Below are 13,465 nucleotides of genomic sequence, written 5' to 3' on the forward strand. Positions count from 1 at the left end.
TCAACTATTCTGCTGAAAACCTGTTCACAGTAAAACAGTAAATGTGATAGTCCATGAGCTAAACTAATACAGGTCTTTCTCAAAATATTAACATATTGTGATAAAGTTCATTATTTTCCATAATGTCATGATGAAAATTTAACATTCATATATTTTAGATTCATTGCACACTAACTGAAATATTTCAGGTCTTTTATTGTCTTAATACGGATGATTTTGGCATACAGCTCATGAAAACCCAAAATTCCTATCTCACAAAATTAGCATATCATTAAAAGGGTCTCTAAACAAGCTATGAACCTAATCATCTGAATCAACGAGTTAACTCTAAACACCTGCAAAAGATTCCTGAGACCTTTAAAACTCCCAGCCTGGTTCATCACTCAAAACCCCAATCATGGGTAAGACTGCCGACCTGACTGCTGTCCAGAAGGCCACTATTGACACCCTCAAGCAAGAGGGTAAGACACAGAAAGACATTTCTGAACGAATAGGCTGTTCCCAGAGTGCTGTATCAAGGCACCTCAGTGGGAAGTCTGTGGGAAGGAAAAAGTGTGGCAGAAAACGCTGCACAACGAGAAGAGGTGACCGGACCCTGAGGAAGATTGTGGAGAAGGGCCGATTCCAGACCTTGGGGGACCTGCGGAAGCTGAGTCTGGAGTAGAAACATCTAATTTTGTGAGATAGGAATTTTGGGTTTTCATATTAAGACAATAAAAGACCTGAAATATTTCAGTTAGTGTGCAATGAATCTAAAATATATGAATGTTAAATTTTCATCATTACATTATGGAAAATAATGAACTTTATCACAATATGCTAATATTTTGAGAAGGACCTGTATATTGTCATACATTTTGCAGGTATTTAGCCTGACACATGAAATGAAGAGAGGGGGATGCTCTGCTGCAATTTCTGCAGAACAGTGGGATTCAAGAACAAATCATAAACAAACTAAAAAATGACAAGGTATTTTTCCCCCCACATTATTGGTAATATTGTAGTGTTAGGCAAGAAAGTAAAATGATGGCTAAGCAATAAGCTGTAAAATGCTTCTTTTATTAAGACAAAATAAAAAGGTTACTGTTGGCCCTATCCCTGTGGTTCAAGTAACCACAAGTTTGGTTAATGAATCCACACAGAAAAGAATAATTTTCCAATTGAGTTAGTTAAAAAGTTTCATTTTTTTAGATTTTACATCCTAAATCTGGAATCCATGATAGAACTGAATCTAATCTTAATTACTCTTAAAAGAAAAGGGTAGAATGCAGTTCTGATTATCTTTTTAAAGTACTGTTTTGTTTTGTTTTTTATTAAAAATAAATAGCTGCATAAGAAATCTGTGATTAAAGAGTGCTTTAAAACATGGTGGAAAACTCTTCAAGAGATGTTTGCTGGTGGGTTTCTTTTCATTTTGCAGATTTTAGTACTATGATAAGGGAAGAACCTTAGTCTGTATACAAAAATTGTTTTCTAAAATCATTATTTGCACGACAGGTGAGAGGAACTTGCATGCCCGTCTGCAGTCAACAAGATCACAATGTGGAACCATGAAGTCCTCGGTAGCCCACAGTTGTGGTGCAATACATCACTAGTGGAAACCCACTTGATGCATTGGCATTCTTTGTTGGCCGAATCCGGGGGCTGCTCCAGAGCGTCATGATCTCATCAGGCTGTTCCTGAAATGTATGATTAAAACAAAGGTTCAAAGGCTTAGCGTTAGCTCCACCATGGCTACCCGTTCAACTGTTTCTCTCTCTGAGTCTCCTCCTCTCTCCTGCTCTCTGTGTCAGATGTTCAGTTACTCCTTTGCCTCCTTTAGTGATAATGGTATGTGTAATAAATGTAGCATTTTTGTAGCTTTGGAGGCGAGGGTGTCAGAATTGGAGGCCCGGCTTCACGCTGTTGAAAAACCAGCAGATAGCTGAGGCTACTCAGCCAGCGAGGAGCCACCAAGGGTAGCTCCTCATAGCAGTCCTTCAGCAGAGCCCGCGCAGCCAGGGCCTCAGGCTGGCTGGGTGACGGTACGTAGAAAGCATAGTCCTAGATCCCAGCTCACAGGTCACCATCACCCCTTCAACGTTTCTAGCAGATTTTCCCCACTCAGCAGCACACCCGCTGACAAGCCAACTCTGGTAATTAGCAGCTCCATAGTCAGAAACATGGCACTAGAGACACCAGCGACCATAGTCAAATGTTTGCCAGAGGCCAGAACGGACAACATCAAATCCTACCTGAAACTGCAGGCTAAGGATAAACGCAAATACAGTAAGATTGTTACGCTGGCAGTAATGACACCCGTTTACGCCAATTGGTGATCACCAAAGTTAGTGTTGCTTCGATGTGTAAGTTTGCCAAAACAATGTCACTCTCCATAATTTTCCCTGGTCCCCTCCCTGATCTGACCAGTGATGACATGTTTAGCCGCATGCTGTCATTCAACCGCTGGCTGTTTAGGTGGTATCCAGAAAACAATGTGGGCTACATTGATAATTGGCAAACATTTTGGGGAAAACCTGGTCTGATCCGGAGAGATGGCATCCACCCCACTTTGGATGGAGCATGTCGAGATGACCTGTTGGCCGTCGGTCATTTATCTATTTATGGTCCAATCTCATTGATTTGTTTATATGGCAGAAAAGGACGAACACAATTATCAGTCAGAGACATCAACCATAGTTAATGCATGTTTATTACCAGTCTGGAACCAGAAAGGGAGACAGTCACACATACAATGCTATCTGAATAATGCTCCGAGCTCAGCCAGACCTGCTGCACGGAGTCTGCATTTCTGTCAGTGTGTGTCTGACTCCTACAGCAGCTCGGACACAATATATAGTCGACTGATGGTTGCTCGTTAACATACATGAGCTCACATACATACATTCTAACTGTGCCTCCCCAGCATCAATGAAACAGTGTGACTCCCTCCAAGTGGATAAACGGACACAAGGCATTCTTGATATTTACTGGCATTTAATCAGACACTTTGTCATCAACGATGCCGTGAGAACTGTACAAAAACACAAATAATACATTTCATACAGAAAGCATTCTCATAGAGAATAAACAAAGAATACAATTTAACAACAAAACATTCACAATCAGTAATTTCACTTACAAAAATATCAACATTCTGTACCTCATTGGCCGCACCAACCCGAAGGGGTCAACAAAACACCTCACAGAGTACGTCTTCTTTACACCTTCACTGCATGAAACTTCGCCCCATGCTTCCTGAAGTGTCTCTGTCTTATCCAAAAAAGAAACATGCTGCCCTCTACTGAGCATGGCGTGCAACCAAAAAATTAATCCAAACCCAACAACAACTTAAATATTGGTTCCACCCTGAAACATTCATGCAACTCTTAAATATGCATTTTACAACACTATTTCACTCATATTAATAAATCTGAATCATTTTACTTTAACTTATTTATTTTAAAACTATGAAACTGACCAAAAATGCATAACTGCCACTGATGGCAGCCACAAACAGATATACACTCCATCATTAATTAAGGAGTTGTTTTTCACACATTTTCTAGAAGTTTCTGGGTGAAATACTTATCAGAAGTTTCGGTCCGTGCAGAGGAGTGCAACCCTTAACCATTAATAATGCACACTCCTATGATTATGATACTAGAAGCTAATGTTAAGTTTTTTTCTAGCTATCAAAAGCATGACTAAAATTCCTAATTAAAATCAATCTATAAGCAGCAGAGTCCCAAATATATCTTAGCCTTAGCTACTAATAATAATGTGTTTATATTTCCACAAGCAGCTCTTCTTTCCAGGAATCTGGCCGAATTTATTAGTTCTCCAAAACTCTGACAACCCAGAGTTAAGACCAGAAAGCAGGGTCGTAGTTTAATACTCCTCTCTGCAGCTTCTGTGCTGCTATCCACCCATTACCCCATTAAGACAGTGTCTCACCTGACCAAAATTGAATAGATTAAAAAATAATCTAAAAGGAGGAAATCATGAAAATCTCATAAAAATAAACACAATTCAGACTGAAAAGAAAAATTAAACAATTAAATGTAGCTTACTGAACATAAGAGCTCTCTCTTCAAAGCCTTTGTTAGTTAATGACTTGATTTGTGACGATCAGATTAATTTATTTTGTCTCACAGAAACCTGGCTGCAGCAAGAGGATTATGTTTCTATAAATGAGTCAACACCTACTAATTATTAAAATTTTCACATACCTCAAAATACTGGACGAGGTAGGAGGAGTAGCAACCATCTTTCCGTCCGGTTTATTAATTAGTCCCAGACCAATTAATAGCTGCAACTCTTTTGAATATTTAACCTTTAGTTTTTCTCATCCAAATTCCAATGCACTAAAACCACTTCTGTTTGTTGTTTTGTACCGTCCACCAGGCCCTTAATCTCAATTTTCAGATCAGTTTTCACTCTTTATCTGATTTAGTATTAAATACAGATAAGGTCATTATAGTGGGGGATTTTAACATTCATGTTGACACTGAAAGTGATAGCTCAAATATAGCCTTTAATACTATCTTAGACTCAATTGGCTTTGCTCAAAACATTAGCAAACCTACCCACCTTTGTCTTCATTCTCTGGACCTTGTGCTGACATTTGGCATTGAGTGTAAAGAAATAACAATATTTCCTCATAACCCTGTCCTGTCTGACCATTTTTAATAACCTTTGAGTTTAATTTAACCAAGTACTCCACACCTGAAAGAAAATTTCATTCTAGTAGATCATTATCAGACAATGCTGTAACAACCTTTAAAGAATCTGTTCCACTTTTAATTTCCTCATTATCACAGAAAAACACAGAGGAAAACAAATCACTTCTCTGTGATATAGTCTTGGCCCCAGTGGTAACTCTATCAGAAATGAGCATGTCCAGGAAAAACTTGGGCCCCTAAAAGGAGATAGTTGTAAAATCTCTGTCATATAAACTGGGGTTATTGAACATTAGATCTCTGTCAGGAAAATAATTTTTAATCAATGACTTCATTACTGACCACGATCTTGACGTTATGTTTTTAACAGAAACATGGTTACATGAATTTAATGAAGCTCCCATTCTGATAGAGTCGACGCCTCCGAACTACAATTTTCTTTGTGAGAGCAGACAGCAAAGAAAAGGTGGAGGGGTGGCCACTTTGTTTAAAGATTTACTAAAGTGTAACAAAAGTATTTCTGGGCAAATTTGACTCTTTTGAATATTTGGCTCTCCAGGTAAAGAGCCCGGTCCGAACCATGTTCTTGAATATTTACAGGCCTCCTAAGTAGGACACAAACTTTTTCAGTGATTTTAATGAGCTTTTATCTGTGAAATGTGTTGATTATGACTGTTTAATTATTGTGGGAGACTTCAACGTTCACATGGACAATCCTGAAGACAGAAGTACAATAGATCTATGTGACACTCTTAGAAATTTTGGTTCGACTCAACATGTTAAACAGCAAACGCACAAACAGGGACATATTTTGGACTTGATCATCACTAAGGGTCTAAACATTTCCAAGGTGTCTGCAACTGATGTTGCCCTATCTGACCACTTTTCTGTTATTTTTGAAAGCATCATCTCCAATGACTCAGTTTGCCAAAGAGACATGATAAGAAAGCGCATCTTTAAGGACGGTGCTGCTGAAACCTTTAACCAGATTTACTCTTCTACCTCCACTTTGCCCTGTAACACTGTAGATGAGCTGGTAGATAACTTTCACTCTAAAATCTCGGACATCATTGATTCAATTGCTCCAATTAAAGTGAAAGTCGTTTCACCAAATAAACTACAAAAACTTAAAAGAAATTGTACAACAACTAAGCTCTCCTTCCTGCCGTCTCGATCTTTTACCCACAGCTTTCCTTAAGAAAGCTTTGCCTGTAATAACATCTGATTTAACACAAATAATAAACATGTCCCTTTTGTCAGGTGTTTTCCTCCAGGCCCTGAAAACAGCAATTATCAAACCTCTATTGAAAAAGAGCAACTTGGACAAGCTGCTACTACAGAACTACAGGCCTATATCAAACCTCCTCTTCATCAGTAAGATCATTGAAAAAGCTGTTTCAACAATTAAACAACTTCTTAACAATGACCAGCCGTTTCGATGTCTTCCAGTCAGGCTTCCGTGCTCACCACAGTACAGAGACTGCCCTTGTCAAGGTGTTCAATGACATCTGTATAAATGCAGGCTGTGGAAGAACCACACTGCTGGTATTATTGGACCTTAGTGCAGCATTCGACACTGTTGAACACTCCATTTTATTAGAGCATCTGGAAAACTGGCCAGCCTTTCTGGTACAGCACTCAATTGGTTTAAATCCTACTTGAAGGACAGGGACTTTTTTGTGTCAGTAGGTAACTTTACATCAGAGAGCACAAAAATCACATGTGGCGTTCCCCAAGGATCCATCTTAGGGGCCCTTCTATTCAATATCTACATGCTACCCCTAACTCAGATTTTAATAAACAACAACGTAGGTTATTATAACTATGCAGATGACACACAGCTATACGTTACGATGTCACCAGGTGACTATGAACCCATTCAAGCACTGGGTAAATGTTTAGAAGAAATCAATGCATGGATGGGCCATAATTTTCTTCAGCTGAATCAAAACAAAATTGAAGTAATAATCTTATGACCAAAAGAAGAGCGTTTAAAAGTTAGCACACAGCTTCAGTTAATACAGCTAGAAACCACCAGTCAGGCTCGAAACCTGGGTGTAGTGATGGACTCAGACCTGAACCTTCAGAGGCACATAAAGACAGTAACAAGGTCAGCCTTCTATCACCTAAAGAACATCTCCAGGATTAAAAGACTAATGTCTCAGCAGGACCTTGAAAAACTAATTCATGCGTTCATCTTTAGTAGAATTGATTACTGCAACGGTGTCTTCACAGGTCTGCCTAATAAGTCGATCAGACAGCTGCAGTTGATCCAGAATGCTGCTGCCCATGTCCTCACTAGAACTAAGAAAGTGGAGCACATCACCCCGGTTCTAAAGTCCCTACACTGGCTCCCTGTAGCTCAGAGAATAGACTTTAAAATACTTCTGTTAGTCTATAAATCACTGAATGGCTTAGCACCAAAATACATTACAGACTTGTTGTCCGTGTATAAACCACCCAGACCGCTCAGGTCTTCTGGCTCAAATCTACTCTGCATACCCAGAACCAAACATAGACAAGCAGCTTTTAGTTCTTATGCTCCACTAATCTGGAATAAACTCCCAGAAACTGTAAAAGCGCCGAAACCCTAAGTTGCTTTAAATCAAGATTAAAAACTTATTTGTTTAGAGTGGCCTTTGACTGTGCCATCTAAACTTTATTAGTTATGTATTCAGTCCAATTTTCCTTTCATTTTCTTATCCATCATTCTATTCTCTTTATTTTATTTTATTTTTTTAATTACCTCTGTTGTTTGATTTTCTGTATCATTGTAATGTTTTTCCGTATATACAGCGTCTTGAGTGCCTTGTTGCTGAAAAGCGCTCTATAAATAAACTTGACTTGGAGGGCAATAATTTTGTTTCTTCCCCTTCACAAATTGATTCTCTTGTTCATAGTGTTACTTCATTGCGTGGTGTATTAGACAATGCAGCCCCCTTGAAAAAGAAGGTAATTATTTATAGGGGGCTGGATCTCTAGTTTAATTCAGTGCTGCGTACTTTAAAGCACAATGTAAGAAAATTGGAGAGAAAATGACGCTCTACACACCTAGAGGATTCCTACTTAATCTGGAGAAATAATCTGCTGTTGTATAAAAAGACACTTCACCAAGCCAGAACAGCTTACTTCTCATCATTAGTAGAAGAGAACAAGAATAATCCTAGGTTTCTCTTTAGTACAGTTGCTAAACTTACACAGAGTCATAGCTCTGTTGAGCCATCCATTCCCTTCTCAGCAGTAATGACTTTATGGGATTCTTCTTGAATAAAATTGATTCTATTAAAATAAAATCATCGGCATACTCCCAAAGATGATTACTTCATCCTCAGGAAGTGAGACAACATTGGATGTAACTGTAGAATCGGATCTGTGTTTGGACTGTTTTGATCCTGTGGAACTTCCTGAGTTATCAAAAATATTAGCTTCATCGAAACCTTCAACTTGTATGTTAGACCCAATCCCAACCAAATTATTTAAGGAAGTGTTTCCTCTGGTTACCAGCCCCATTTTAGATATGATTAATCTATCCTTAGTAAATGGATATGTACCACAAGCTTCTAAGGTAGCTGTAATTAAACCTTTACTTAATAAACCTTCGCTAAATCAAGATGATTTAATAAATTACAGACCTATATCCAATCTTCCGTTCTTCTAGCCTCAGATAAAAGACTTGTGTCTGTACTTGTCCTGTTAGATCACAGTGCTGCATTTGACACAGTCGATCACAATATTCTCTTAGAAAGGCTGGAACATGCTGTAGGGATCAGGGGAACAGCATTAAGCTGGTTTAAATCTTATTTTTGTGACAGATTCCAGTTTGTTCATGTAAATGATAAATCATCTTCACCTCCAGGGTTACTTGTGGAGTATCACAGGGTTCAGTACTTGGGCCAATTCTCTTCACTATATATACACTCACCGGCCACTTTATTAGGTACCCCTGTCCAACTGCGCGTTATCGCAAATTTCTAATCAGTCAATCACATGGCAGCAACTCAATGCATTTAGGCATGTAGACATGGTTAAGATGATCTGCTGCAGTTCAAATGAGCATCAGAATGGGGAAGAAAGGTGATTTAAGTGACTTTGAACGTGGCATGGTTGTTTATGCCAGACGGGCTGGTTTGAGTATTTCAGAAACTGCTGATCTACTGGGTTTTTTATGCACTACCATCTCTAGGGTTTACAGAGAATGGTCCGAAAAAGAGAAAATATCCAGTGAGCGGCAGTTCTGTGGACGCAAATGCCTTGTTGATGCCGGAGGTCAGAGGAGAATGGCCAGACTGGTTCGAGCTGATAGAAAGGCAACAGTAACTCAAATAACCACTCATTACAACCAAGGCATGCAGAAGAGCATCTCTGAATGCACAACACGTCAAACCTTGAGGCGGACGGGCTACAGCAGCAGAAGACCACACCAGGTGTCACTCCTGTCAGCTAAGAACAGGAAACTGAGGCTACAATTTGCGCAGCTTCACCAAAATTGGACAATAGAAGATTGGAAAAAACGTTGCCTGGTGTGATGAGTCTCGATTTCTGCTGCGACATTCGGATGGTAAGGTCAGAATTTGGCATCAACAACATGAAAGCATGGGTCCATCCTGCCTTGTATCAATGGTTCAGGCTGGTGGTGGTGTTGTAATGGTGTGAAATTTTCTTGGCACACTTTGGGCCCCTTAGTACCAATTGAGCATCGTGTCAATGCCACAGCCTACTTGAGTATTGTTGCTGACCATGTCCATCTCTTTATGACCACAGTGTACCCATCTTCTGATGGTTACTTCCAGCAGGATAACGCACCATGTCATAAAGCATGAATCATCTCAGACTGGTTTCTTGAATATGAGTTCACTGTACTCAAATGGTGTCTACAGTCACCAGACCTCAATCCAATAGAGTACCTTTGGGATGTGGTGGAATGGGAGATTCGCATCATGGATGTGCAACCGACAAATCTGCAGCATCTGTGTGATGCTATCATGTCAATATGGACCAAACTCTCTGAGGAATGTTTCCAGTAACTTGTTGAATCTATGCCACGAAGGATTAAGGCAGTTCTGAAGGCAAAGGAGGTACAACCCAGTACTAGCAAGGTGTACCTAATAAAGTGGCCGGTGAGTGTATGCTTCCAATAGGTAAAATTATTGGGCAGCATGGGATAAATTTTCACTGTTATGCTGATGATACTCAGCTTTACTCCTCCATAAATCCTAATGAGCCCAACAAGTTAGATAGGCTACAAGCATGTCTTGAAGATTGAAAACTTGGATGACTTAGATTTTCTGCTTCTAAATTCAGACAAGACAGAAGTTGTCACCTTTGGATCGGAGTCTTTGAAACAGAAACTGCTTAGTCAATCACTTAACCTGGATGGCATTAAATTCACCTCCGGTAATAAAGTAAAAAACCTTGGTGTTATTTTTGACCAGGACATGTCATTTAAATCCCATATTAAACAGGTTTCTAGGATTTCCTTCTTTCACCTCCAGAACATTGCCAAAATTAGAAATATCCTATCCAGGAGTGACGCTGAAAAACTAGTCCATGCATTTGTTACTTCAAGGCTGGACTATTGTAACTCTTTACTATCAGGATGTCCACAAAATGCAGTTAAAAGCCTTCAGCTGATTCAAAATGCTGCAGCAAGAGTTCTGATGAAAATTAAAAAGAGAGATATTTCACCTATTTTAGCTTCCCTTCATTGGCTCCCTGTTAAATCCAGAATAGAATTTAAAATTCTCCTCCTCACATATAAAGCCCTTAATGATTTAGCTCCATCATACATCAGAGATCTGATTGTTCCACATGTTCCTAACAGAGCACTTCATTCTCAGACTGCAGGTTTACTGGTGGTTTCTAGAGTATCTAGAAGTAGAATGGGAGGTAGATCCTTTAGTTATCAGGCTCCTCTCCTGTGGAACCAGCTCCCGGTTTTAGTCCATGAGGCAGACACCCTGTCTACTTTTAAGGCTAGGCTTAAAACCTTCCTTTTTGATAAAGCTTATAGTTAGAGTGGCAGGTTATCCTGAGCTATCTCTGTAGTTATGCTGCTATAGGCTTAGGCTGCCGGAGGACATAATGACCACTTTCACTCTCTCTGCTACACCTGGCCTGACTCTGTGTCTACCTGTGACACCTTCCTGGAGGGGGGTATCGTCCAAGCTTTTGCTGGGAACAACTTAATGCACACCTTCTACCGATGATCCACTTGGCCCTGAATTTCAGTGTTTAACCTTTTCTCTCTACTAGACATGGCTACTGACTGAGCTTTTACTGTAACTAATTATATGTGTTCTCTTTCAGACTCTAACCTTTAAAACTGGCTCAGAGTTTATCTGTTCTTTCTTTCTAGATGAAACGACTAAAGGAGCTACATCCATTAACATTTTACTTTTCCTTCCCAAAGAAAGTACTCCTAGATCAGTGCTTCTTTGTTCTCTTTGTGTCTCTGCTCTGTTCTCTCAAACCTCCAGTCAGTCGTGGCAGATGGCCGCTCACACTGAGCCTGGTTCTGCTGGAGGTTTCTTCCTGTTAAAAGGGAGTTTTTTCTCTCCACTGTCACTACATGCATGCTCAGTATGAGGGATTGCTTCAAAGTCAACGCCAGTGATGTTAACTGTCGCTACATGCTCATCCAGGAGGAGTGATACAAGTCTCTGACCATGTTAGTGCTTTTTTTGCTTCTGGACAACATTAGAACAGCTCAAAAACGTAGACCTAAACATTTAGTCATAAAACCTGAACTAGATTGTTCTAAACTAATAGCACATATAGAGCAGAATTTAAAAAAAATTCAAAAACAGGCTAAAACGCGTGTGAGGGTTAGGGGTCTCAACAGCACAATAGGCGCTAGTTCAAAAGTAAAAAATGTACAGCTTTAACAGTTTTATTATTATGGTGGTACTTTGTTAAAAAAAAATGTGGTTGTATTTCAGAGATATGAAAGTCTCTCAATTTCTGCTCTCAGTTGCATTAACAGCTTCTCTGTCACAGCAAAACAAATGCATTAGGGTTTTTTGTTTCACCAGTGGCCTCTTTCCAGGACTATAGCTTCCTCATGTGGTGAATCTGCTCTACCACTGGGTCAATCTGCTGGTCGATGCTATTAATGATCTCTTCTGTTATTTCAATAATGCCATTGATGTAGAGCTGCTTTGTCTGATACCATACTAGCTGTCCGACAATAAATTATTATTTTCCATGAAGTGGTATAATCTGAATAATCTGAATAAACAGCTTATATATGGAGAGCCATTTAATTTAAAATTAAATAAATAAATAAATACTGCTATTGATAAATTATTAATAAATATTCCATGAAATAAATAAATATCCCCATGAAATACAACAAAATAATTATGTTAAAAGAAATATTCATCTTATTTTATTTAATTCATTTCAAGATTTATTTAATTTACATAAAGATTTGTTTAATTTAATTAAATATTTATTTATTTATTTCATAAGGCAGTTTTATTTTGTGACACTTTTATTTTGTAAAGCTACTTTACGTATTTCAGTGACTTTTACTTTCTAACCCCGTTTTTCATTTTAAGCTCTTTTATTTCATGTTCTTATATTCAAATGAGGGGGCGGAGTTTTATCTGTGGGGCGGCGCTGGGACAGCAGGACCGAACTCAATTCGTGGCAGTGGCCGGCAGAAGCACGCCGGAGGGGAGGGGGATTCGCTCCCTCCCCTGGCTCCCTCTCCTGCCTCCGGCCGTAAAAGCCTGCCACGGCGGTTGCCGCTGTTTTAGTGGAAACCAATGCTGATTATCGGCAAACGCGATGTCATTATTACTTTTTTTTTTGATGATGTCTTTATTCGTTTTTATTTAATAAACAGCGTTAGACCATTAACATAAGGTGGCTGTATTTACTTGGATGAAAAATGACGTGCTGAAAGGATGACGAAGACTTATTGCACAAACAGCTTCCACAAAAACAGCGGCAACTGCCACGAATTAAACTCGGCCCTGCTGTCCCAGCGCCGCCCTACAGATAAAACTCCGCCCCCTCATTTGAATATAAGAACATGAAATAAAAAGAGTTTAAAATGAAAAACGGGATTAAAAAGTAAAAGTCACTGAAATACGTAAAGTAGCTTTACAAAATAAATGTGTCACAAAATAAAACTGCATTATGAAATAAATAAATATTTAAGTAAATCAAATAAATCTTTAAGAAAATTAAATGAATATTGAAATAAGATAATATAATTATATAAAATAAGATGAACATTTATTTTAGCATAATTATTTTGTTTTATTTCATGGGGATATTTATTTATTTCATAGAATATTTATTAATATTTTATCAATAGCAGTATTTATTTATTTATTTATTTTTGAATGAAACGGCTCTCCATACTTACATTTCTGTCATCTGCAGATTTGCCATGAAAAGTAGGGACAGAGTTTTTCTTCAGTCTAAGTCTTTCTGTAAATTCTGACGTGTACTGATTCGAGTGATTCGCACAAATTAGTACTGTCATTGGCAGTGTGACTGGAACATTGCCCTCAAAAATAAAATGAAGCCACGAATCTCTGTTATCAAAAAACGGCTGAATGTATTGTTTTTTTGTTTTTGTTTTTGCATTTGGATTGTTTGTAGAAGCATTAGAGACCCAAATGGAAGTATACAAATGATCAAAAAACGAATTTTGCATAATAGGTCCATTATTATTGGTCCAAAACAAATATCAAAATTTGAATTCAAGATGAAAAACCTTCTTTGTCTGTGAATATGCTCTATCCAGAACTCCTGGAGTGGCATAGTTTTAGCTTTACCTGGTTCAAATT

The 13,465-nt window shown here is 38.6% G+C and overlaps 1 long non-coding RNA gene across 1 annotated transcript; it reads right to left on the reverse strand.

Annotated features, from left to right (window-relative positions):
• Nucleotides 1-2,674: 2,674 nt before the first annotated feature.
• On the reverse strand, nucleotides 2,675-3,285 carry LOC124876139. Its single transcript, XR_007040233.1, has 2 exons — nucleotides 3,143-3,285; nucleotides 2,675-3,013 (listed from the first exon to the last, which is right to left on the reverse strand). It is a non-coding gene; the product is annotated as an uncharacterized LOC124876139 (long non-coding RNA).
• Between the last annotated feature and the right edge of the window lie 10,180 nt (nucleotides 3,286-13,465).

The sequence above is a fragment of the Girardinichthys multiradiatus genome, chromosome 1 (genome assembly GCF_021462225.1).
Source record: "Girardinichthys multiradiatus isolate DD_20200921_A chromosome 1, DD_fGirMul_XY1, whole genome shotgun sequence".
Classification (NCBI taxonomy): domain Eukaryota; kingdom Metazoa; phylum Chordata; class Actinopteri; order Cyprinodontiformes; family Goodeidae; genus Girardinichthys; species Girardinichthys multiradiatus.